Below are 23,570 nucleotides of genomic sequence, written 5' to 3' on the forward strand. Positions count from 1 at the left end.
CTACCAATATAGTTGGCAGAGAGGGGCTGACAGAGAATCAGACGCCTCGGACGTGAGGAATCCGGGCTAAGAACTATTTTTTTTTTGTTTTTTGGACATTTGTTTGGGAAGGGACAGAAACCGGGTCGGGGGGGGGAGAGAGAATAGAACTATAAAATGTTATGATTTGTTTTATTTGGTCAATGTGACCTATAATTAATATAATAAAGGGAAAATTTGTGGAAGGGAAGTTAGATCGACCTTAAAAAAAAAAGAAGTTAATGATTATAAGAGAATTGGATAAGTTGAATATAGATAAACAAAAAGAATTAAATTTTTAAAAGCAATATGAATATGTTTAAGACGTCGGGTAAGAACTTGCTGAATTAATTATTGGAACTGGGATGTAAGAGGAGGGGGTGGGGGGAAGTCAATGAAAGTGGGTAAAGAAAATTAGGGTATGAAATTGTATTTGTGTGTTTTTGTCTTTGTGTGTGTGTTTGTTGTTATAAAATGTAAAAACCCAATAAAAATTATTAAAAAAAAAAAAGAAACAGAATTTGAGTTATACTCTTAAATATAGAGGTCTGGATGGAAGAAGAATGATCTTTTCTGAGAGTTTCTCCGAGATTGGACTTTCTGAAATTAAAAGCTACCAAAAAGACGGCAAAGCGGACTCGAGAGAGAGTTAGACATGGACGTGGGATCTCCAGTCTGGCAGTAGACAGATGGATGGATTTTGGGGATCGAAACCGGGAAAGGGGGGGGGAGATTTGGAATCCAAAGGCTGTAAAATTACATATTTTTTATTTTCTTTTTTTTCATTTTCTCTTGTTGTGTGAGAAAAATAGGGGAATTCGTGGAAGGGAATTGGGGTCGATCCTAGGGAAGTATAAAAATATAAAGAGAAATGGTTAAATAAGATAAATTAATTTTGAATAAATGGGCTAATTATAATTATAACAAGGTTTTAAAATTTGGGGTAAGAATTTGTGGAATCAATCTAATGGAAATGGAATACAAGAGGGGGGGGGAGTCCTGGAAAGATGTCAATGAAATTAAGTGTAAACGTTATCCTTTTCTTACTTCTTTCTTTCCTTTTTTATTCTGGAAACTTTAATAAATATTATTTTTTAAAAAAAAAAAAATCCCAGGCAGAGGAAGCCTGGGAACATGGGATTCGGCTGACACCAGGAGCGCCCCCCCTACCCACAGGGAAACCCCTTTTTGGGGGCTTCGAAACGATGTGGGGTGAGTGGCGCAGTGTTTTGAATTGACCGCTATTTTTACGGAGTGAAGCCGCACAGCCGTTGCCGGAGAGCACTGACTTTTTCTTGTGGACAATTGGATTTCAAACAACAACCCGTGAGTAGAACGGGAAATTAGGTTTTTAAAACAATTTAATTTGGCAAGGAACGGGGGAAGGTCTAAACAGGAAGTCCACCTCCCCCTTCTGTAAATAGACTGAACCAAAGAGTTTGTTAACTAAGGTCTTGGAAAGTTCTACGTAAAGGATTAAAACTTCACATTATGCTCAGATTAAAGAAGTTTTTAAAAATGACAAAAAGTTAGGGTTCCAGGTGGAGAAATCGAAGTTAGAAACAGAATTGTTAGAACCCAAAACCAAGGTACTATCTAGAATGTATAACTTGCTGCTAAAATGGAACACACAAGACGAAATGGTTAAATCGGCTATGATAAAATGGGCATAGGATATTGGGCATAACATTATGTTTGAGGACTGGGAAAGGTTGTGGACCACTGGGTTGAACTTCACTGCATGTAATGCTCTGAAGGAAAATGTTATGAAAATGATATATAGATGGTACATGACCCCAGTTAAACTTGCCAAAATATACCATTCGTCTGACAATAAATGTTGGAAATGTAAAGAAAATGAAGGAACATTCTTCCACCTCTGGTGGACATGCCCTAAGGTGAAGGCCTTCTGGGAAATGATATACAATGAGCTGAAAAAGGTATTTAAGTATACCTTCACTAAGAAACCAGAGGCCTTCCTTCTGGGTATTGTCGGCCAGAAGGTGTTAAAGAAGGATCGAACATTTTTCATGTATGCAACAACGGCAGCAAGGATTCTCATCGCAAAAAATTGGAAAACTCAAGATTTACCCACACTGGAAGAGTGGCAGATGCAGCTGATGGACTATATGCAACTGGCCGAGATGACTGGCAGAATCCGAGACCTGGGAGAAGAAAAGATGGAGGAAGACTGGGAGAAATTCAAGATGTATTTACAAAAACATTGTAATTTGTTTGAATGTTAAGAAGGATGCTAGATTATAAAAAACTGGCCACCACTAAACTAGATTTAAATTTGATGATAAGTGAGACTAAAGAAAATATAAAAATTTTATTGGAAAAAGTGTTAAATCATATTGGAATGTGTGGACATGAGATTGTAAACAAGCTGATAATTTGTTTGGAAAAATTTTTTTTTTAATGATGTAAATGGGAGAGGGGGACGTGAGGGAGTCCAAAGAAGTGAAGAATTTGTTGTTATAAAAGTAAGATTGTTTTATGTGTGCATTTATATTTTAAAAAAAACCTTAATAAATATTTATAAAAAAAAAAAAATAAAACTTCACTGATTGAAACTATTACTTACACTCCCTTTGGAAGCAGGGGAAGCCTGCTGGAGAAGGTAAAATTTAGGAATTGAAGCGTCACGTCTCCAAACCCGGGAGAGGTCCGCGAGGAGCCCATCGATGGTGAATAGAAAGGTTTGACAGCTGTCAAATTTGACAGCTAGCTGTTAAGATACAAAGAAAGACTTTGTTTCCATTGTCCATTTCTGCGTCTAAAAAGAAGGAAAGGTAACTGGAATTGTTATTAATTTACTCTTGAGACTTTTGGGACTGTGCTGGAAGGATTGATAGACTGCTTTCCACTAGAGGGAGTTTTGGGACATGGTCATAAGAATGCAGCTGGGAAATTAGCCTAAAGATAAAAACTCTGAGAAACTAGCTTTGACCTTGGACATTTCAAGGATGTCGGCGGAGAAAAAAGTTACGCTTGAATTGAATAGGACATTTTATCTGTTGGGAAAGCTGCATGAACAGATAGATACCATGGCTACCAGCGTTGATATTTTGGGAACAAAAGTAGGCATCAGTAAAGAAGTCAACAAGAATCCGGCACAAGAATCTATCTCAACTGAACAAATTGAAGAACCAAAGAAGGAGAAAGTTGTTGTTAAAGTGATGCAAGGGGGAGCTTTAACCCTACAGAGACAATTGGAGGATTACAAGTTGAGGCCTTACATGACTGTAATTAGGAGAAGCTAGTTTTTGGAGATGGGAGCCTGGCTCGATTTGGAAAATGAAACGTGGAGAGATCACCCTATGTGGGGATCAAATGACTTTTGGGATATGAATTTGAGCCAGGAGGGGACCGAAGTTTCTGGGGCCTTTGGACTTGGAAGAAGTGTGAAACAAGATCGGGAATACTTTATGGGCCCTATCTTTAATTATGGAAATCTGGCAGACTTGATAAGAAGGAATATGACAATTGTTGGGTTGGAGTTCTCCCGAGAACTGTTTCTTAATATTAAAGATTATCAAGAAGATCGGCAGATGGGACATGAAAAAGACTTAAGAGCCTCAGATTTGAGATCTCCAGGTTGATGGACTGTTGTAAACCGATGGAACTGTTGGCAGGGGCCGAGACCGGGGAGGGGAGACGGTGAAAGAAAATTGGGAATTTAAAGTGTATATATTGAGAATTTTAAAAAAATAAATAAATTGTTTTTAATGAGAGATGGAGAAATCGTGGAACGGAATTTTTATGACCCTAGGGGAAATGTCTTAAGAGAATAGGTTTAAATATATCAGATTTAATGAGAAATAAGATTAAATAAAGTAAAAGTGGATGGCTAATTGGTGAAAGAGAGAATGGAAAATTACAGTATATTAGGATAAATTATTAGGATAAAAATAAAGATAAAGGATTTGCTGAAATATCTATTTGAACTAGAAAACAAAGGGGAGGTGTGAGGAGGTCAAGGAAATAAGTCATAGAAAGAAAATTATGTAAAGGTTTAACTTGTTTTTTGTTTTCTGTTTTGATTGTATGTATTTTCTAATTATTATTTTTCCCTTTTTATCTGTTTTTTTTTGTTTTGTTTTTTTGTTTTGTTTTTTCTTGGAAATGTCTTGGTTTTTTTTGTATTGTGTTTTCTGTTTTGTTTTTTTTGGTAATGTTTTAAAACCTGAATAAATATTATTCAAAAATAAAATAAAATGTAAATGACCAAATTTCCTGTGAAAATCATGAATACATCCTGCATGCAAAACCTTGTTAGAACCTGCAATGCAACAAGTTTCATCCTGCACAACATCATCAAAATACAATGCAAACAAACGAGCAACATATTCAGCATACAATACATAATCATTTTTTTTGTGATGGTGCACTTCTTGTTCCTGAAAGAAACGTCAATGTTCCGTTCATTCAGCTGTGCGATGCTCAGTAGATTGTGTGCAGCATCTGGAACGTAGAGAACATCGTATATCGACAAGTTCAAACTGTGAAGAACAACAGTTCCGTAGCCTTGACTGGAGATCGTGTGGTCATCTGCCTGGTGAATCGCACCTTCCTGAGGTGTAAAAGACACGAACAGTCGCTTGTCATTGCATAAGTGTCTGGTCGCTCCTGAATCCACCACAAAGAAAGATCTAGGCGTCTTCTGGACCTTTGCAACCTTTGGAGTGAAGCGTGAGACCATTGCCTTGTGTTGCGTTGTCCTGGACACCGGACCTTTGCCTTTGCCTTTTCCACGCGTTGAGCTTTTGCTGCGCTGCTCTGTTGTCTTGGCCATGGGAAATCTGCATTCCCTCTTCATATGGCCTAGACGTCCATAGAATCATAGAATCATAGAATAGAATCATAGAATCATAGAATCATAGAGTTGGAAGAGACCACAAGGGCCATCGAGTCCAACCCCCTGCCAAGCAGGAAACACCATCAGAGTACTCCTGACATATGGTCGTCAAGCCTCTGCTTAAAGACCTCCAAAGAAGGAGACTCCACCACACTCCTTGGCAGCAAATTCCACTGTCGAACAGCTCTCACTGTCAGGAAGTTCCTCCTAATGTTTAGGTGGAATCTTTTTTCTTGTAGTTTGGAACCATTGCTCCGTGTCCGCTTCTCTGGAGCAGCAGAAAACAACCTTTCTCCCTCCTCTATGTGACATCCTTTTATATATTTGAACATGGCTATCATATCACCCCTTTACCTCCTCTTTTCCAGGCTAAACATACCCAGCTCCTTTAGCCGTTCCTCATAAGGCATCGTTTCCAGGCCTTTGACCATTTTGGTTGCCCTCCTCTGGACACGTTCCAGTTTGTCAGTGTCCTTCTTGAACTGTGGTGCCCAGAACTGGACACAGTACTCCAGGTGAGGTCTGACCAGAGCAGAATACAGTGGCACTATTACTTCCCTTGATCTAGATGCTATACTCCTATTGATGCAGCCCAGAATTGCATTGGCTTTTTTAGCTGCCGCGTCACACTGTTGGCTCATGTCAAGTCTGTGGTCAACCAAGACTCCTAGATCCTTTTCACATGTACTGCTCTCAAGCCAGGTGTCACCCATCTTGTATTTGTGCCTCTCATTTTTTTTGCCCAAGTGCAATACTTGACATTTCTCCCTGTTAAAATTCATCTTGTTTGTTTTGGCCCAGTTCTCTAATCTGTCAAGGTCGTTTTGAAGTGTGATCCTGTCCTCTGGGGTGTTAGCCACCCCTCCCACACGAGTAGCATTTCACTGCCTTCAAAGCTTTGGCGCCATCTGGTGGTTCCACTGCATTCTGGGATGACGTCTGTGAAGACTCCCCCTTACCGATGCAGCTAGCACCTCGGCGGTCTGGTTCATTCAGAACAACGGCAGTAACATGGGCTACCGTGAGCTGAGCAGTTGGCTGAACAGCAATCTGAGTGGCAACGGACTCCCAACTTGAACCCAAAGAATGTAGTATCATGAAGGAATACACAGCCTCTGGAAAGGTGAGTCCTCTCTGTTGCAGCTCATGTCTCAGATTCTGCATCTCCATCAGATGTGTACGCACATCTGCACCTTCAGCAAGTGCCATATCATGCAGCTTGGCATAGTAGAACAAAGAAGCACCAGCTTCTGTCCTCAAATGAGCCTCTCTCAAAGTGTCCCAAATTTCTCTGGCTGAGGTCTTATCACGCAATAGACAAAGCTCTTCTGGGGAGACTATCAATGTAAGAGTTCCCCTTGCTTTGGAATCCTTAGCTGCCCATTCATCTGTCATTGGAGCTGGGGGTGTGTGTGTCTGTAATAACATTAATCAGACCCTCTTTTCGTAGCAGTGCTTCTGCGTACAAAACCCATTCCGCGTAATTCTTTTTATCAAGCTTTGGAATCCCAAAAGCATCCCGAAGGGCTGTCATGACTCTGGCATTAGCCTTCTGCATCATTAATCAAGCTGCGTCTGAGTACAGCTGCTTCCAAAAGCACTTGTAAAAGCACTTTCGGTTTTCAAGCCTCTGCGTAGCAGGCTTAAAAGTTCAAAGTCCAGCCATAAAGCCATTAATTAGGAGCTGGCAGGCTGCCCGGAGCAATGAGCACATACCTCTCATCAATCATCTTGATGCACAGAGCAGATAATTCCCGTTCCCTCCGCCGTCCGTCATGATTCCGATGTCTGGAGTCCATAACCAAAAATGTCAGTTTGACCAGCTCCGGCCCATCTGGAACTGGTACAGGCTCATCTTATCTTGAGCCCAAGCAGAGTAGTCCAGCAGCAAAAGGATAAGCAGGTAAATGTGCTACATTGCTAAAGTTTATTTACACTCTATGCTGAGAGAATACAAACATGCATCCTGCCTCTGTGAGAGCAGAGAAGCAACTCCCTCTCGACACAAAGAGAATGGAGAGAACACTGAAAAACAGGAAACCAGTGTACGTCACATCCAGTCTCCCATTCCCGTGGGAACCCAACAGTAACTCTGACTGTGGAATGTAAACATTGTCCTGTGACAAGCGGTTTTGCTGCTCAGTGAGGGAAAAAGAAACCAACAATCAGACCATGGCACTTCCACAGGGGGGAGCATGATCACATCTATGCCAGCACCAAAGATCAGATCCGGCGTGTCGCCTGCTTGATTAGTGGGGCTCAAAGCAAACTGGGAGAGCCCTAGTGTTGCCATGGAAGTCACTAGGTCCAGAGCCTGTGAGGAGGGGGGTGGCATCGGCATGGTCTCCCAAAACCAATAGGCTTGGGAACGCCAAGGCCCAGCCCACCGCCACCTCCAGCAGGTCTGACAGGGTGGCTGCCGGTGCGCTGGGTGGTCGGTCCACCAGCCAGACAGCTCTCCTTGGTGCCCCACACGAGACCAACACATTCAATGCTGGAGATTGCTGGTGCTGGCAGAGCTCTGAAAGAGCAATCCTCCGGGATTAACAATGCTACTCCTCCCCCCCAACCCACAGTCCGCGATTGATGGAGGACAGAGAAGCCTGGGGGTGTTATCTCATGTAGGGAGACTACTTCGCCTTCCCGTACCCAGGTCTCCATCACGCAAGCCAGGTCAATCCCCTGCGAGACAAAAAAGTCACGCATGGTGGCGGTTTTGTTGCCTATGGACCTGGCATTGCACAACACCAATGATGGAGGGGGGTAATCCCTGCTCGCCCTACCCTCGTCCCTTGGGATGGGGCGTAGATTGGAAGGGGTTCGAGCATCACTGCATCTCAAAACCCTTTGCCGATAGTCATATCTAGCCCCACCGCCATTCCTCCCTAGTCCTTCAATAGTGGGAATCCCAGACCCCATACTAGCCTCCCCAATAGAGGGGTAACATCCCCTCACTGACAAGTCATCCCTGGGCCAGGACTCCTGGGTCAAAATGGTAAGGGGAAGAGGTGAAGGTTTGATAGGGTAAGTATCCCTAGAAGATAAAACCCAGCCAACCGCACCCCAAGCGGGGAGGGCGGTCCCATGGTGTTTTGTTAACTGTCAATCCCCCTCTCCCTCCTGGATTGATTGGAGGACTGTTGGTTCTATCTGTGGCTGTGGAAGTATTAATGAGGCATGTGCTATAAAATGTGGATCACTGGCCAACAAAGAGCCAGCTTCGAGTTTGGAAGATCTGTCCATCCTGTCTCGCCAGGAGTACAGTAGAGAAGGTTGATCATTCTGACAAATTTTTGGAACATTAGGCAAAGGTCCAGATGTAGATTGGGTGCTGGATTTCTCCAGATTGTCAGCAACGTAGAGTTCTTTAGGTGTTGTTGCCATAGAAATGTCGGAGGCGCCAAATTCCTCATCTACTTTGGTGTCGCTTGAAAAGGGAACAGGGAGTTGCACTGATGTCTTTCTATGGGATAAAGAGCTGTTGGACCTCTTTAAATATTGTGCTCTAGGCTCTACTGTCCTTATATTTTGGGTAGAAATCTCAGTCTTTATACTCATTAGCCTCTTCTTCAGGTCTTGTAAATCTAGGCTTACAGAATTCTTTTCTTCCTTCGGGCAGTTAGTATTTCTAGTGTTAAGCTTGCTTTCCCTTGTCCGCATTAGCTTTGACTCTATGCAAGGAACCAATTGCCTCCTTGTTTCATCCTTAAATACCCTCACTGGGCGGAGAGAGTGGAACCACCATAGAGTATCCTTTATCACCATGAGTTGAGATGGGAGGGCTGATGACCTAAAGGTCATAAATAGGCGCATGATGGTTCCCAAGGTAGGCAGGAAGTGGAAATTTCCTAGATCTACATTTTGATAATGGTAATTCAGGAGCTGAGACAAGGACGTGCCATTTGGATAGGGTTGAAAAAGATATTTCTACGGAGGACTTCCAGTGGAGCGTGATCCTCCCGCAAGTGGGGATTCTTCCGTGAGGGAAATCCTGTGCTATTTCGGAAAGAAAGGGGGTGCTACAGGGCTCAGTAGCCCCCAAATTTAATTTCTGGAGGGTGTCCAGGGAGCCAGGTTCCCGGTGTTGCCAAAAGCTACCCGCCCGGCCCTCAGGTAACTCCAAAAAGAAGCGAAGAGTACGGCGGAGCGGAGGTTGCGGGCAGAGGGAAGCCATTGTCTACATTCGAATAGCGAAGCCCCGAGCTTGCAGGGAAAGCGCTACGCTCTCAAATTTATGAAATTCGGACCCTAACAACCACAGATTGGACAGTGGTGAATAAAGAAAGGATTCAAATAAAAAGGAAAAATTACGGAGTTCAGCTATCTTCTGGAATCAGCTCAGACGCAGCGCGATACACAGAGCGGTGAAAAGGGAAGTGAGTTGTCTCTAGCGGCTACAGTATCTTTCTGTCTCTTAACTTTTTTCTTCTAAAAAGTATCTTTTTAAGAAGCCACAGAGAAACAAAAGACTATCAAGTTAAAAGGGGAAACAGAGTGATAATATATTTGGCAATTAGATGACTTTGATGTAACGGAGGGTAAAGAAAGACTGAAGTACTTTTCTACTTTCGGTTTTAAAAAAGACAAAGAACTGCATAGCGGAAAGGGAACTTCCGACGCCATTGCTACTCTTAAAAAAAAAACAGAGACAAAAGACAGAATTGTGGAGACAGTATAAAGGTTGTGTAATTTGGTTCTTTTCTCTTATTTTGGGTCTTAGTGACAAAAAAGATCTTTACGACCCCAGCCAGGCAAAATTTCTATTATTTGGATTAGTACCAACTATATCAGTTGGGAAACTTTTAAATTACGCGATTTGGACTTGGATTTATGACCCCTAATGGATGGAATTGATTACTACAATTTATTTTTTCTTTTTTATGCTTTCTTTATCGGAAGACCGATCTTGCCCCTGTTGCCTTCTTGCATAGGCAATTCTGGAAATTCTCTTCTGGAACTCTGGGATGATACCTGGATTATCTTGGAACATAGACTAAAAATAGACTTAAATTTTTGAATTTGCTATTGGATTATTGGTCTCTCGCCGACTCTCTCTCTTTTATCATTTCTACCTATTGAAGACAAATAGTTTGATTATTGGAATTTTTTGTTTTCAGAAGATATAATTAAACTACAACTGGATTACAAATTAGCATAAAAGAACTTGTGACGATCAGCCGAATTAAGGATTAGCCTAATTGGTGGCAAGAAGATTGGTTATACTTCGGCACCTACTTTGGTCCTCTATTCCTCCTCATTAGTAAAAGCTACGGTTGGGTTGAAAATTGACAAATTATAAATTACAAAAGGGAAAATTGACCAAAATATAAATATTGGGTTTGATAAATTTAGAAATCGAATTTCTGTAATTTGAGATAGCTGTTGGGTCTGTTTATAGGGTGCTTGGTGGTTGTATTAAATTGTGTTGTTGTGAATTTGCATGAAATTTTCAGAAGATGGCACACCAGCAGAAGAAAGGGATGGAAGGGGGGATGCCAACAGATAGGAGGGGTTCTAAACAAGAAGCAGATTTCAAAGCAGAAATTCTGAGAATGTTTGCTGAAATTAAGCAAAGTGAAAAGAAATTAGAAACTAAATTAGAACAAGTAGATAATAAGATTGGGAAAATGGACAAAAAAATTGATGAGACAGTCAATGAACTGAAAGGGCAAATAAAAGAGGTATCTAAGAGAACACAATCTTTGGAGGAAGGGATGAAGAAGACAAAATCAGAAATGAAAGAAGTGAAACGGGAGGAAGAGAGGATCAAGGTGGAGATGTCGGAACTAAATAAATCACAAGAAGAAATCAAAGATGCGATTGCCATGAATGAATTGAGACAGAGGGAAGTTAATCTGAGGTTGAGAGCCATGCCAGAGATTCAGAATGAAAATATTAAAGAGAGATTGATAACAGAATTGGCGCAGTGGTTGGAGTTACCAGCAGAAGAGGTTGCAAAAACAGTACAAAGTGCATTTAGAATGAGAGTAAAAACAAGTAAAGCAAGAAAATTTCCAGGAGATTGTTTAATTACTTTTAAGGACAGAGAAATGAGAAGCCAGATATTACAGAAGAATAGAGAGAAAAGATTAAACATAGATGGGAATTACATAATCATTTTTAAAGATATACCAATAAGACTGTTGAAACGAAGGGACCCATACAAGCCACTGGTGCAGATTCTTAAGAAAAACAAAATTGATTTCAAATGGGAATTTCCAGAGGGGATTTTGTTCTTCTACAAAAGTAAAAAGCATAGACTGACAAGTCCAGAAGAAACAGGGAAATTTACGAGAAGGTACAAGGAATTAAAAGTAGAGGACAAAGACACTATCAAGAATGTATAACTTGCTGTTGAAATGGAATACTGAGGATGAAACGGTAAAATCTGCTATGATAAAATGGGCGCAAGATATTGGACATAACATTATGTTTGCTGACTGGGAGCAGTTGTGGACCACAGGCATGAAATTCACGGCATGTAATGCCTTAAGAGAGAATATTATGAAAATGATGTACAGGTGGTACATGACCCCAGTCAAGCTTGCAAAAATCTATCATTTGCCCGATAATAAATGTTGGAAATGTAAAGAAACTGAAGGTACATTCTTTCACCTTTGGTGGACGTGCCCAAGGATTAAGGCTTTCTGGGAGATGATCTATAATGAAATGAAAAAGGTATTTAAATATACTTTCCTGAAGAAACCAGAGGCCTTTCTCCTAGGCATAGTTGGCCAATTGGTGCCAAAGAAGGACAGAACTTTCTTTATGTACACTACAGCAGCAGCAAGAATACTCATTGCAAAGCATTGGAAGACACAAGACCTACCCACCCTGGAAGAATGGCAGATGCAAGTAATGGACTACATGGAAATGGCGGAAATGACAGGCAGAATCCGAGATCAGCGAGAAGAGTTGGTGGAAGAAGATTGGAAGAAATTTAAAATCTACTTACAGAAATATTGTAAAATTTTTGAATGTTGATGACATTGAAATGAAACGAAGGGGTTCTAGTAATAAGATAAAATGTAAGATTGGAGTGATATTAGATAAAAATTTGAAGTTATAATATGTGAGGAAAAATAATTAAGGATAAACTAACAGGATATGAATTTGCTGAACCAATTTTTAAATGGAACACAAAAAAGGGAGGCGTGAGGAAGTCAGGAAAATAAGTTAACTAAAGATGAGAAATTAAAGAAGAGGGATTTTTGTTTTTTCTTTTTTCTTTTTTCTCTATGTTAACTGTTTGCATTTTTGTACTTTTGTACTTTTGTATTTTTCTTGTGTTTCTTCTATTTGTTGTTTTATAATTTCTTTATTATTAAAATCTAATAAAATATTATTATATATAAAAAAGTAGAGGACGAAGAAATTAAAGGTGCAGAAGGAGGAGCAGGAGCCAAAGAAGAGTTGGAATCAGGTGAAGAAGAAAAGAACGGAAAGAAGTCTGAAGAAGAAGAAGAAGAAGAAGAAGAAGGAGGAGGAGGAGGAGGAGGAGGAGGAGGAGGAGGAGGAGGAGAAGGAGAAGAGGTAGATAGGTTATAGAAAAGTAACCCAAATTTATTTAATTGGAAACTTATGGCGCTAAAATTATGGAATTGGAATATTAATGGAATGAACGAGAAGAAAAAAAACGGAATAAAATTGAACAATTTCTAAAAAGGAAAAATTTGGACATTATATGTCTACAAGAGACACATGTCGCAAGAAAACATAGAAAAATTTTGATTAATAAAAGACTAGGAAACGAATTCGTATCTTCGGATAAAGAGAAAAAAAGAGGGGTAGTCTTATATATAAAAAGTAAAATTGAATCTCAACAAATCTTCAAGGATGAAGAAGGAAGGATCGTAGCAGTCCGGATCAAATGGCAAGGAGAAAATTTGATAATTGTCGGGATCTATGCACCTAATGGAAATAAGACTGATTTTTATAAAGTTTTGGAAGAAAAACTATTTGAATATATGGATCAGAAAATTATAATAATGGGAGACATGAATGGAGTGGTCTCATTGGAAATGGATAGACTAAGAGAAGGAATAAGTAAAGAAGGAAAATTACCCAAGACTTTCTTTTCAATGATTAAGAATTGTAATTTGATTGATATTTGGAGACTCAGACACCCATTGGAGAAGCAATTTACTTATTACTCTGAACCAAAACAGTCAATGTCAAGAATAGATCAAATATGGGTCTCGAATGAACTGACTCCAAGAATTCTACAAATCAAAATTCAACCAAAAGTAATTTCTGATCATAACCCAATAAAATTGGAATTAAAAGGCTTTGAGGAAAGAACTTTTAGATGGAAAATCAATGATTATCTTCTTGACGACCAAAAAATTACAGAAAAAGCACAAAAGAAATTAAATAAATACTTTATTGATAATAGCAATAAAGGTACGAAGATGAGCGTAGTATGGGACACAAGCAAAGCAGTGATGAGAGGTTTCTTTATTCAGCAGAACTCATTGAGGAATAAAAACAGGGAAAATGGGAAAAAAGAAATCTTAAAGCAGATAATGGACAATGAGCAAAAACTAATTAAGAAACCAAACAATTTAAAAATAAAACAAGAAATTAAGACTCTGCAAACCCAATTTGCAATGATAATAAACAAAGAAGTGGAATGGAACATCAAAAGGTTAAGACAGAAAAACTTTGAATTCGCTAACAAATCAGGTAAATGACTTGCGTGGCAAATCAAAAAGAGAAAGGAGCAGAATACAATTAATAGAATTATGGTCAACGGTGAAGAGATAGATAATCCAAAAGGAATCAGAAAAGGGTTATTGGACTTTTATAGACAATTATATAAAAACAGAGAAAGAAATAATATGAGGAAAATAGAAAGATATTTAAAAGAAAAAAAGGTGCAAAAGATCCCGACAGATAAAAAAGACCAACTGAATGCCCCAATAGAAATCGATGAGATAAAAGAGGTCATAAAGGAGTTGAAGAGGGGAAAGGCACCGGGACCAGATGGATTTACATCAGGATATTATAAAGAACTGAGAGACGTCTTGATGACACCATTGAAAGAAGTTATGAATAATATTTTTAAAGAAAGAGATATCCCGGAAACATGGAAAGAAGCATTTATTCCATTTATTCCAAAACAGGACTCGGACTTAACACAAGTTAAAAATTATAGGCCTATTTCAATGCTGAACACAGATTATAAAATATTTGTGGGGATTTTAGCGAGAAGAATGAAAAAGATATTGCTAGAAATTATCCATAAAGACCAAGCAGGTTTCCTTCCAGGCAGACAGATGAAGGATAATATAAGGAATATAATTAATATTTTGGAGTATCTGACTGCCAGGAATGAGAAACAAGCTGTACTAATGTTTGTGGATGCAGAAAAGGCCTTTGATAATATATCGTGGGATTTTATGCTGAAGAGTTTGGAATACATGGATGTGGGGAAAAAGTTCTTTACTGGAATAAAGGCAATATATACAGAGCAGAAAGCTAAGCTGATTGTAAATAATGTGACTACGGAAGATATAAAAATATCTAAAGGAACCAGACAGGGTTGTCCGCTCTCACCATTGCTATTTATAACGGTTCTGGAGGTCTTTATAAGTGCGATTAGACAAAATGGATTAATAAAAGGGGTGACAGTTGGTCAGAATGAATACAAATTTGAAGCCTTTGCTGATGATCTGGTAATGACGATTGAAGAACCAATAGAAAGTCTAAAAGAAGTATTGGAGGAGATTGAACAATTTGGAAATGTGGCAGGGTTTAGATTGAATAAGAAGAAAACTAAAATAATTGCAAAAAATCTGGATCAAAGTATGATAGAAATAATGCAACCACGAACAGAGATAGAGGTGGTGAAAAAGGTAAAATATTTGGGAATTTGGTTAACTCCTAAAAATATTGATTTGTTACAGAATAATTATACACCGGTTTGGAATGGAATAAGGAAGGATCTGGAGGTGTGGGGTAGAATGAAACTATCTTTTTGGGGTAGAATTTCTACGATAAAGATGAGCATGCTTCCAAAGATGTTATTTTTATTTCAGACTATCCCCATAATAAAGGGGGTAACGATCTTTAAAGAGTGGCAAAGAGCGATCTCAAGGTATATCTGGCAGGGCAAGAAGCCAAAAATTAAATTTAAGTTATTAACAGATGTGAAGGAAAGAGGAGGCTTCGCCCTGCCAGACTTGAAACTATACTTTGAAGCAGCATGTCTTTGCTGGTTGAAAGAATGGATAAAATTAGAAAATAAAGAGTTACTAGATCTAGAATCATAGAATCATAGAATCATAGAGTTGGAAGAGACCACAAGGGCCATCGAGTCCAACCCCCTGCCAAGCAGGAAACACCATCAGAGCACTCCTGACATATGGTTGTCAAGCCTCTGCTTAAAGACCTCCAAAGAAGGAGACTCCACCACACTCCTTGGCAGCAAATTCCACTGTCAAACAGCTCTTACTGTCAGGAAGTTCTTCCTAATGTTTAGGTGGAATCTTGTTTCTTGTAGTTTGGAACCATTGCTCCGTGTCCGCTTCTCTGGAGCAGCAGAAAACAACCTTTCTCCCTCCTCTATGTGACATCCTTTTATATATTTGAACATGGCTATCATATCACCCCTTAACCTCCTCTTCTCCAGGCTAAACATGCCCAGCTCCCTTAGCCGTTCCTCATAAGGCATCGTTTCCAGGCCTTTGACCATTTTGGTTGCCCTCCTCTGGACACGTTCCAGTTTGTCCGTGTCCTTCTTGAACTGTGGTGCCCAGAACTGGACACAGTACTCCAGGTGAGGTCTGACCAGAGCAGAATACAGTGGCACTATTACTTCCCTTGATCTAGATGCAATACTCCTATTGATGCAGCCCAGAATTGCATTGGCTTTTTTAGCTGCCGCGTCACACTGTTGGCTCATGTCAAGTTTGTGGTCAACCAAGACTCCTAGATCCTTTTCACATGTACTGCTCTCAAGCCAGGTGTCACCCATCTTGTATTTGTGCCTCTCATTTTTTTTGCCCAAGTGCAATACTTGACATTTCTCCCTGTTAAAATTCATCTTGTTTGTTTTGGCCCAGTTCTCTAATCTGTCAAGGTCGTTTTGAAGTGTGATCCTGTCCTCTGGGGTGTTAGCCACCCCTCCCAGTTTGGTGTCATCTGCAAATTTGATCAGGATGCCCTTGAGTCCATCATCCAAGTCGTTGATAAAGATGTTGAATAAGACCGGGCCCAAGACAGAACCCTGTGGCACCCCACTAGTTACTCTTCTCCAGGATGAAGAGGAACCATTGATGAGCACCCTTTGGGTTCGGTCAGTCAGCCAATTACAAATCCACTGAGTGGTAGCATATTCAAGTCCACATTTTACCAGCTTCTTTATAAGAATATCATGGGGCACCTTGTCAAATGCCTTGCTGAAATCAAGGTAGGCTACATCCACTGCGTTCCCTTCATCTACCAGGCTTGTAATTCTGTCAAAAAACGAGATCAGGTTAGTCTGACACGAGTTATTTTTCAGAAATCCATGCTGACTATTGGTGATCACAGTATTCCTTTCTAGGTGCTCACAGACTGTTTGCTTAATGATCTGCTCCAGAATCTTCCCTGGTATTGATGTCAGACTGACTGGGCGGTAATTATTTGGGTCCTCTCTTTTCCCCTTTTTGAAAATAGGGACAACATTTGCCCTCCTCCAGTCTGCCGGGACTTCGCCTGTTCTCCAGGAATTCTCAAAGATGACTGCCAGTGGTTCTGAGATCACATCTGCCAGTTCTTTTAATACTCTTGGATGCAGTTCATCTGGCCCTGGAGACTTGAATACATCTAAACTAGCCAAGTATTCTTGTACTATCTCCTTAGTTATTCTGGGCTGTGTTTCCTCTGCTGAATCATTTGCTCCAAATTCTTCAGGTCGGGCATCGTTTTCTTTATCGGAGAAGACTGAGGCAAACAAGGCATTGAGGAGTTCAGCCCTTTCTGTGTCCCCTGTTTGCATTTCACCATCTTCTCCTCTGAGTGACCCCACTGTTTCTTTGTTCTTCCTTTTGCTACGAACATACTCATAAAAGCCTTTTTTGTTGCTTTTAACCTCTCTAGCAAGCCTGAGTTCATTCTGTGCTTTAGCTTTTCTGACTTTGTGTCTACACGTGCTGGCTATTTGTTTGAATTCTTCTTTGGTGGTTTCCCCCCTTTTCCATTTTTTGTACACATCCTTTTTTAATCTTAACTCAGTTAAAAGTTCTTTAGATAGCCTCCCTGGCTTCTTTAGGCACCTTCCATGTTTCCGTCTCATTGGTATTGCCACTAACCAGGTCATCAACATTGGTTAGGACCAGATCTAAAATGGCTGTTCCTCTTGTTGCTTCTCCCACTTTCTGGACAACGAAGTTGTCTGCAAGGCCAGTGAGGAATCTGTTTGACCTTATGCTCTTGGCTGAGTTTGACATCCAGCAAATATCCGGGTAATTGAAGTCCCCCATTACTACTATCTCCCTTCCTTTTGCATGCTTGGCCATCTGTTCCAGGAAGGCATCATCTATGTCCTCCGTTTGGCTTGGGGAATCTATAGTAAACTCCCACAATGAGGTCCCTGTTATTCTTCTCTCCCTTAATTTTGACCCAAATGCTCTCACTTTGGCTTTGAGGTTCTAAATCTTGGATCTCTTCACAGGTATACACATCCCTGACATATAACGCCACTCCTCCTCCTTTCTTGTCTGGTCTGTTTCTCTGAAATAGATTGTATCCCTCCATTATTACATTCCAGTCGTGGGACTTATCCCACCAGGTTTCAGTGATGCCTATTATGTCATATTTAGTTTGCTGTACCAAGAGCTCAAGCTCATCTTGTTTATTACCCATGCTTTGCGCATTAGTGTACAGACACTGAAGTCCATTAATCATTCCCCCGTGTCTCTTATTTAAGGATTTTTTCCTCCCACCACTAGGTCTGCGTGCTGTTTGCTCCATTTGGTCTATGACATTTGGATGATCATCTTCATCAATTGATAGACTCCTACCTTCAGGAGCACTGTCTCCCTCCCCCACATTAGTCAGTTTAAAGCCCTCCTGATGAGGTTTCTGAGATTTTTGGCAAAAACATTCCTCCCAACCGTTGTGAGGTGCAGCCCATTGCTTGCCAGAAGTCCATCTTCAAGAAACTGCAGTCCGTGATCTAAGAATCCAAACCGTTCCTGTTTACACCATTTGTGAAGCCAGCTGTTCACTTCCACTATTTTCCCCTGTCTCCCTGGGCCACGTCGTTCAACTGGGAGGACAGATGAGATGACAATTTGTGCATTTAATTGCTTCAATTTCCTGCCCACAGCCTCATAGTCTCTTTTGATCTTCTGGAGGCTATTGCTTGCAGTGTCATTGGTTCCCACATGAACCAAGAGGAAGGGGTATTTGTCAGTGGGTTTTATGATTCCTTGCAGTCGTTCAGTTACATCTTGGATCTTAGCCCCGGGGAGACAGCACACTTCCCGAGACATCTTGTCAGGCCCACAGATCACTGCTTCTGTTCCCCTCAGTAGGGAATCCCCTATCACCACTACACGCCTCCTCTTAGGTTTGGTCGGGGTTCTTCCGTGATCTGTCCATTCCAAGGTCGCCTGCACATTCCCTGAGGACTGACTTTGCTGCTCGTCTTCATATACCTGATTGACTGTAACGAGGGAGAGATCCTCAAATGGAGTCTGCTCTTCGTCTTCCATGCTAGGGGAGAGGACCTCAAAGCGATTGTGTATTTCTAAACAATCAGAGCGAACCCTGGGCTTCCTACTTCTTTGAGTCACGTTTCTCCATATATCTGGCTCCTGTGTTGGTGAACTAGCCTCCTTCTCAGGGGAGTCCCCTGTCTCCTTCTTGGTGGAGACGGTGTGCTCTGTTGCTTCCAAGAAGAGCTCCAGCTCTCTAATTCTTTGGAGCGTAGCCACACGTTTCTCCAGTTGCTGGACTTTGTCTTTTAAGAGGGCAATCAACATGCAATTGCTGCAGGTAAAGCTGCCTGCAACCTTTGGCAAGATGGCAAACATTGTGCAGGAACCGCAGGCGACTGCAGCTGTTCCCTCACTCTCCTTCTTGAGAACATGTTGTTGGGGCTGGCTACAGCGGTCCTCCATCATAAGAAGCGTGCAGACAGGACAAATAACTCCCCCCCCCAAAAAAAACCCCTAGGTCTCCCCCAACAAACGTTTGAGACTAGCTCCCCTAAATCTAAAGATGGATCAAACTGCGCGTGCTGCTAGGCGCGCGCTGCTAGGCGCGCGCCGCTGCCCTGCAAGCTCTGATAAGCTCCTCCCACAAGAAACACACACACAATAAAACCCTTTTTGCTCCTTCTTCAGCTGCTGCCCTGCAAGCTCTGATAAGCTCCTCCCACAGCTAATCACCTGTCTCAACAGAAACCCTGCCCCCTCTGACCTTTGCACAGGGAGAGCAGCTAATCAGCCACAAGAAACACACACACAATAAAACCCTTTTTGCTCCTTCTTCAGCTGCTGCCCTGCAAGCTCTGATAAGCTCCTCCCACAGCTAATCACCTGCCTCAACAGAAACCCTGCCCCCTCTGACCTTTGCACAGGGAGAGCAGCTAATCAGCCACAAGAAACACACACACAATAAAACCCTTTTTGCTCCTTCTTCAGCTGCTGCCCTGCAAGCTCAGAAGGTTTTGATAACAGATTTGGATGGCACGCATACTTATGGTGTGGGAAGAAGAAAATTCATAAAGGTTTTGGGAACCACATCTTCAGGAGTTCTTTAATAGAAATATGGGATAGGTACAAAAACCTATTAGAACCAAGAGTTCCACACTGGTTATCTCCGTTAGAGGTCATGAGTGTAAAGAAAATTAATATGAGAGGCAAATGGATTACATATGGAGAAATGGTAATTAAAGAAGGAGGAAAATGGAATTTAAAACCATATGAACAAGTCAGAGAATAGGTTTATGATTGGTTGCGTTATTTCCAGGTCAATGAAATGTTTAAAAAAGACATCAAAGAAAGTGGTTATGGACACAAGATCTACCCACCCTGGAAGAATGGCAGATGCAAGTAATGGACTATATGGAAATGGCGGAAATGACGGGCAGAATCCGAGACCAGGGAGAAGAGTTGGTGGAAGAAGATTGGAGGAAATTTAAAATCTACTTACAGAAACATTGTAAAATTTTTGAATGTTGATGACATTGAAATGAAATGAAGGGGTTCTAGTAACAAGGTAAAAGACTATGTAAGAATGGACTGATGGTAGTTGAAAGCTTGAAGTTAATGAATTTGCTGAATTAAATTTTAAGTGGAATACAAAAAAGGGAGGCGTGAGGAAGTCAGGAAAATAAGTTAACTAAAGAGGAGAAGATAAAAAAGAGGGATTTTTGTTTTTCTTTTGTTTTTCTGTTAATTGTCTGTATTTTTTGTATTTTTGTATTTTTGTGTTTTTGTATTTTTTCTTGTGTTTTCTTTACTGCTTGTTTTATAACTTTTTATTGTTAAAATTCAATAAAATATCATTTTAAAAAAAAACAAAAAACAAAACAAAACAAAGAAAGTGGTTATGTAGAAAAAGACTCAAAGTTTCAAACAGATATAATAAACAATGATTGTAAAATTCTGTCAAAAATGTATAAGATGTTGCTGGAATGGTATATGAAAGATGAAGAAGTTAAATCGCCAAAGACTTTGGTTATAATATACAATTTGATGATTGGGAAAACTATGGAAGGAAAATTTAAAATTTACTGCATGTACGGCGTTAAAGGAAAATGTCATGAAAATGTTTTATAGATGGTATATTACACTGGTAAAACTAGCGAAAATGTTCAAGACATGTAATAAGTGTTGGAAATGTAAAGAAAAAGAAGGAACGTTTTATCATATGTGGTGGGACTGCAAGAAAGTGAAAGGTTTCTGGGAGATGATATATAATGAATTGAAAAAGATGTTAAAATATACATTTGTAAAGAAACCAGAGGCTTTTCTTTTAGGGATCACAGGAAAAGAAATAAGAAGAAAGGATTGTAAACTTTTCCAATATGCAGTTACAGCAGCAAGAATTTTACTGGCCCAGAAATGGAAGCAAGAGGAAATACCGACGATTGAAGAATGGAGAATGAAACTGACAGACTATGCGGAATTGGACAAACTAACTGGGAAAATTAGATATCTGAGAGACCAAAAGTTCATCGAAGACTGGGGGAAGTTTGTAGAATATCTGAAAAGTATATGTGATGTGCAAACAATGCTAGTGGGGTTCCAAGAAGCACTGTGAAAATTGAGATGTATTGTTTTTAAAAAAAATAGAAGTGGGAGGGAGGACAAACGGCAATACAAAGATAGGGAATGTGTAATTGAGAAGTAAATATGGATGATTGCCAGAGAAGCTTAAGGAAGTCCAAAAAGGGATAATTTGTGAAAATTTGGAGATAAATTGTATAATTGTGCTGAAAATTAATAAAAATTTATTATATATAAAAAAATAAAAAATTATTTCTACAAGCAAGGAGTTTGCCATTAGGGAGCATTAAAACATGCGTTCCCTCGCGAAATGGTGATTTGTTATTATGCAGATTAGTCAATCGATTTTATTGCATTAGCCGTATGGCCATAGCATAATATACATAGAAATAACAACATAAAATGGGGGTGGGAAGGTAAAAGTGGATGTCGTCCTGGGCGAATACTTTGAAAAAAATGGGGATAACAAAAGTAACAGGGGATTTAGAACATCGAGTGACAGAGAATACAAAAACAGGTTCAATTGTGCGGCGTATCGACTACATCTGTGGTATTAAAGAAGAAGTTGGTGCCGCTTTCCTCTTCATCACACTAAGCAGGAAGTTAGCTGTCATCTCGGTAATCCAACAGTCAGAATCCTGCAGAAGAAGGGACACTATCCAAGGCTGGATTGGGAGATGAAGCTTGTTCACGAGAGGAGTTAGAAACCGAGATCTTTCATCTGTCCAGTTGGGACAGAAGAGCATTACATGTTCCATAGTCTCCAGAGCCGTTTCATTGCAGGTGCATGTTCTATTTGCGATGGGAACTCTGGAGTAACGACCCGACAAAACTGCTGTAGGAAAACAGTTGAGACGGGCACAGGTAAAGGCCCTTCGCTTAGCCTCCGAAGGAATTGTGAAGCAGTATAGAGGGATCCCTTCAGGGGGTGGAATAGCTAGGGCTAAGCCTGAACACGGCCCTCTTGCATGGGAACCTGTGTTAGAGAAGTCGAGTTGCTGTAGCTTCTTTTTGATTGGAGGAAGGGCCCCCGGGCTAATACACTCTAAGTTAAAAACAGTTTTGCGGTTCAAACTAAGAAGAGAGCGGAATTTGAGGTTAATTGTAGTTTTCCAAGGAGAATTATGAATATCTCTTAGGATCAGATTGGAGAAACCACCTCTAATTCGAGCACCTGATGCTAATAGGTGGGAGCTATAGGAAATGGCTCGACTCCATGCTCGTTTTTCAATTGAGGGCTGGGCGAACTCAAGTCGTAGGGCTGCACCTGAGACACATCTCGGGACGCCGGAAAGAGATCTCAGAAACATGTGAAGTGGGCGATCCAAGTTACCTGATATTGCTGTAGTCCATACTTCGCAGACATATAATAATTTAGGGACAACTTTGGCATTAAATATTTGAATTGCTGCTGGAAGGTGTTTGCCGCCCTTCTGGTGATAAAATCGGACAATGGCATTAGAGGTCGTGGTTGCAGCAAGAGAGGCAGATTGTAGATGGGTGGTCCAGGAGAGATTATAAGTAAATATTAAGCCTAGATATTTAAAAGCTTTTACCTTTTCTAAGTAGCCACCTGTGATCTTAAGCGGCTCCAGCTTGAGTTTGCGGGAACGAGTGAAGTGGAGGACTTTCGATTTTTTATAATTAATATTAAGAGCTTCCGCCTTACAGTAGGCGATAAATGCATTAACTGCATTTGCTAGGTCCGCGGCTGTTCTGGATAAGATGACGGCATCATCTGCATAGAAAAGGGAAGCAACGGGGTGGCCAGCTAAGTGAGGAGGGTACTTGGTTGCTAGCTTCAAAGGGGAAAGGGCATCATGAAGATAAAGATTAAACAGTAAAGGGGCCAAGAGACAACCTTGTCGGACGCCCCTGGCCGTTGGGAATGGAGTGGTAAGGGAGCCGTTGGGACCAATTCGGATGCGAGCTGTGGTGTTTGAATAAAGGGAAATAATTAGGGAGAGGAGGTGCGGATCAATTCCCAGATGGGCAAGTTTGGACCATAATCTCTGCCTAGGAATGGAATCAAAGGCGGCCTCCAGGTCCATGAAAGCGGCAAACAGGTGGCCTTGCCTTGGTGCAGTGTATTTACTGGCAAGGTGATAGAGAGTTAGACAGTGGTCCATGGTTGATGCTGACTTCCGGAAGCCAATCTGTTCTGGCGGTAGAATGTTCCTCTCGTGGACCCATGAAAGAAGTTCTTCCAGTAAAACAGCGGCAAATATTTTCCCCGGAATAGATAGTAAACTGATGGGGCGATAGTTCCTAGGGATGTTTGGCTGGCCGCCTTTGAAAATCGGAACTATTGTAGCTTCTCTCCAGGAGTCGGGGATGTCTAGGGCGGAGGAGATAGCGGTGAATATAGGAGTCAGCTGTTCACTCCACCAAAGAGGATCAGTCAGGAAAAGGTCCAACGGGACCATGTCTGGGCCGGGGGCCTTATTCCTTCGCATGGACATTAT

Source organism: Podarcis erhardii (genome assembly GCF_964252035.2).
Source record: "Podarcis erhardii genome assembly, chromosome: W".
In the NCBI taxonomy this organism is placed as follows: Eukaryota; Metazoa; Chordata; class Lepidosauria; order Squamata; family Lacertidae; genus Podarcis; species Podarcis erhardii.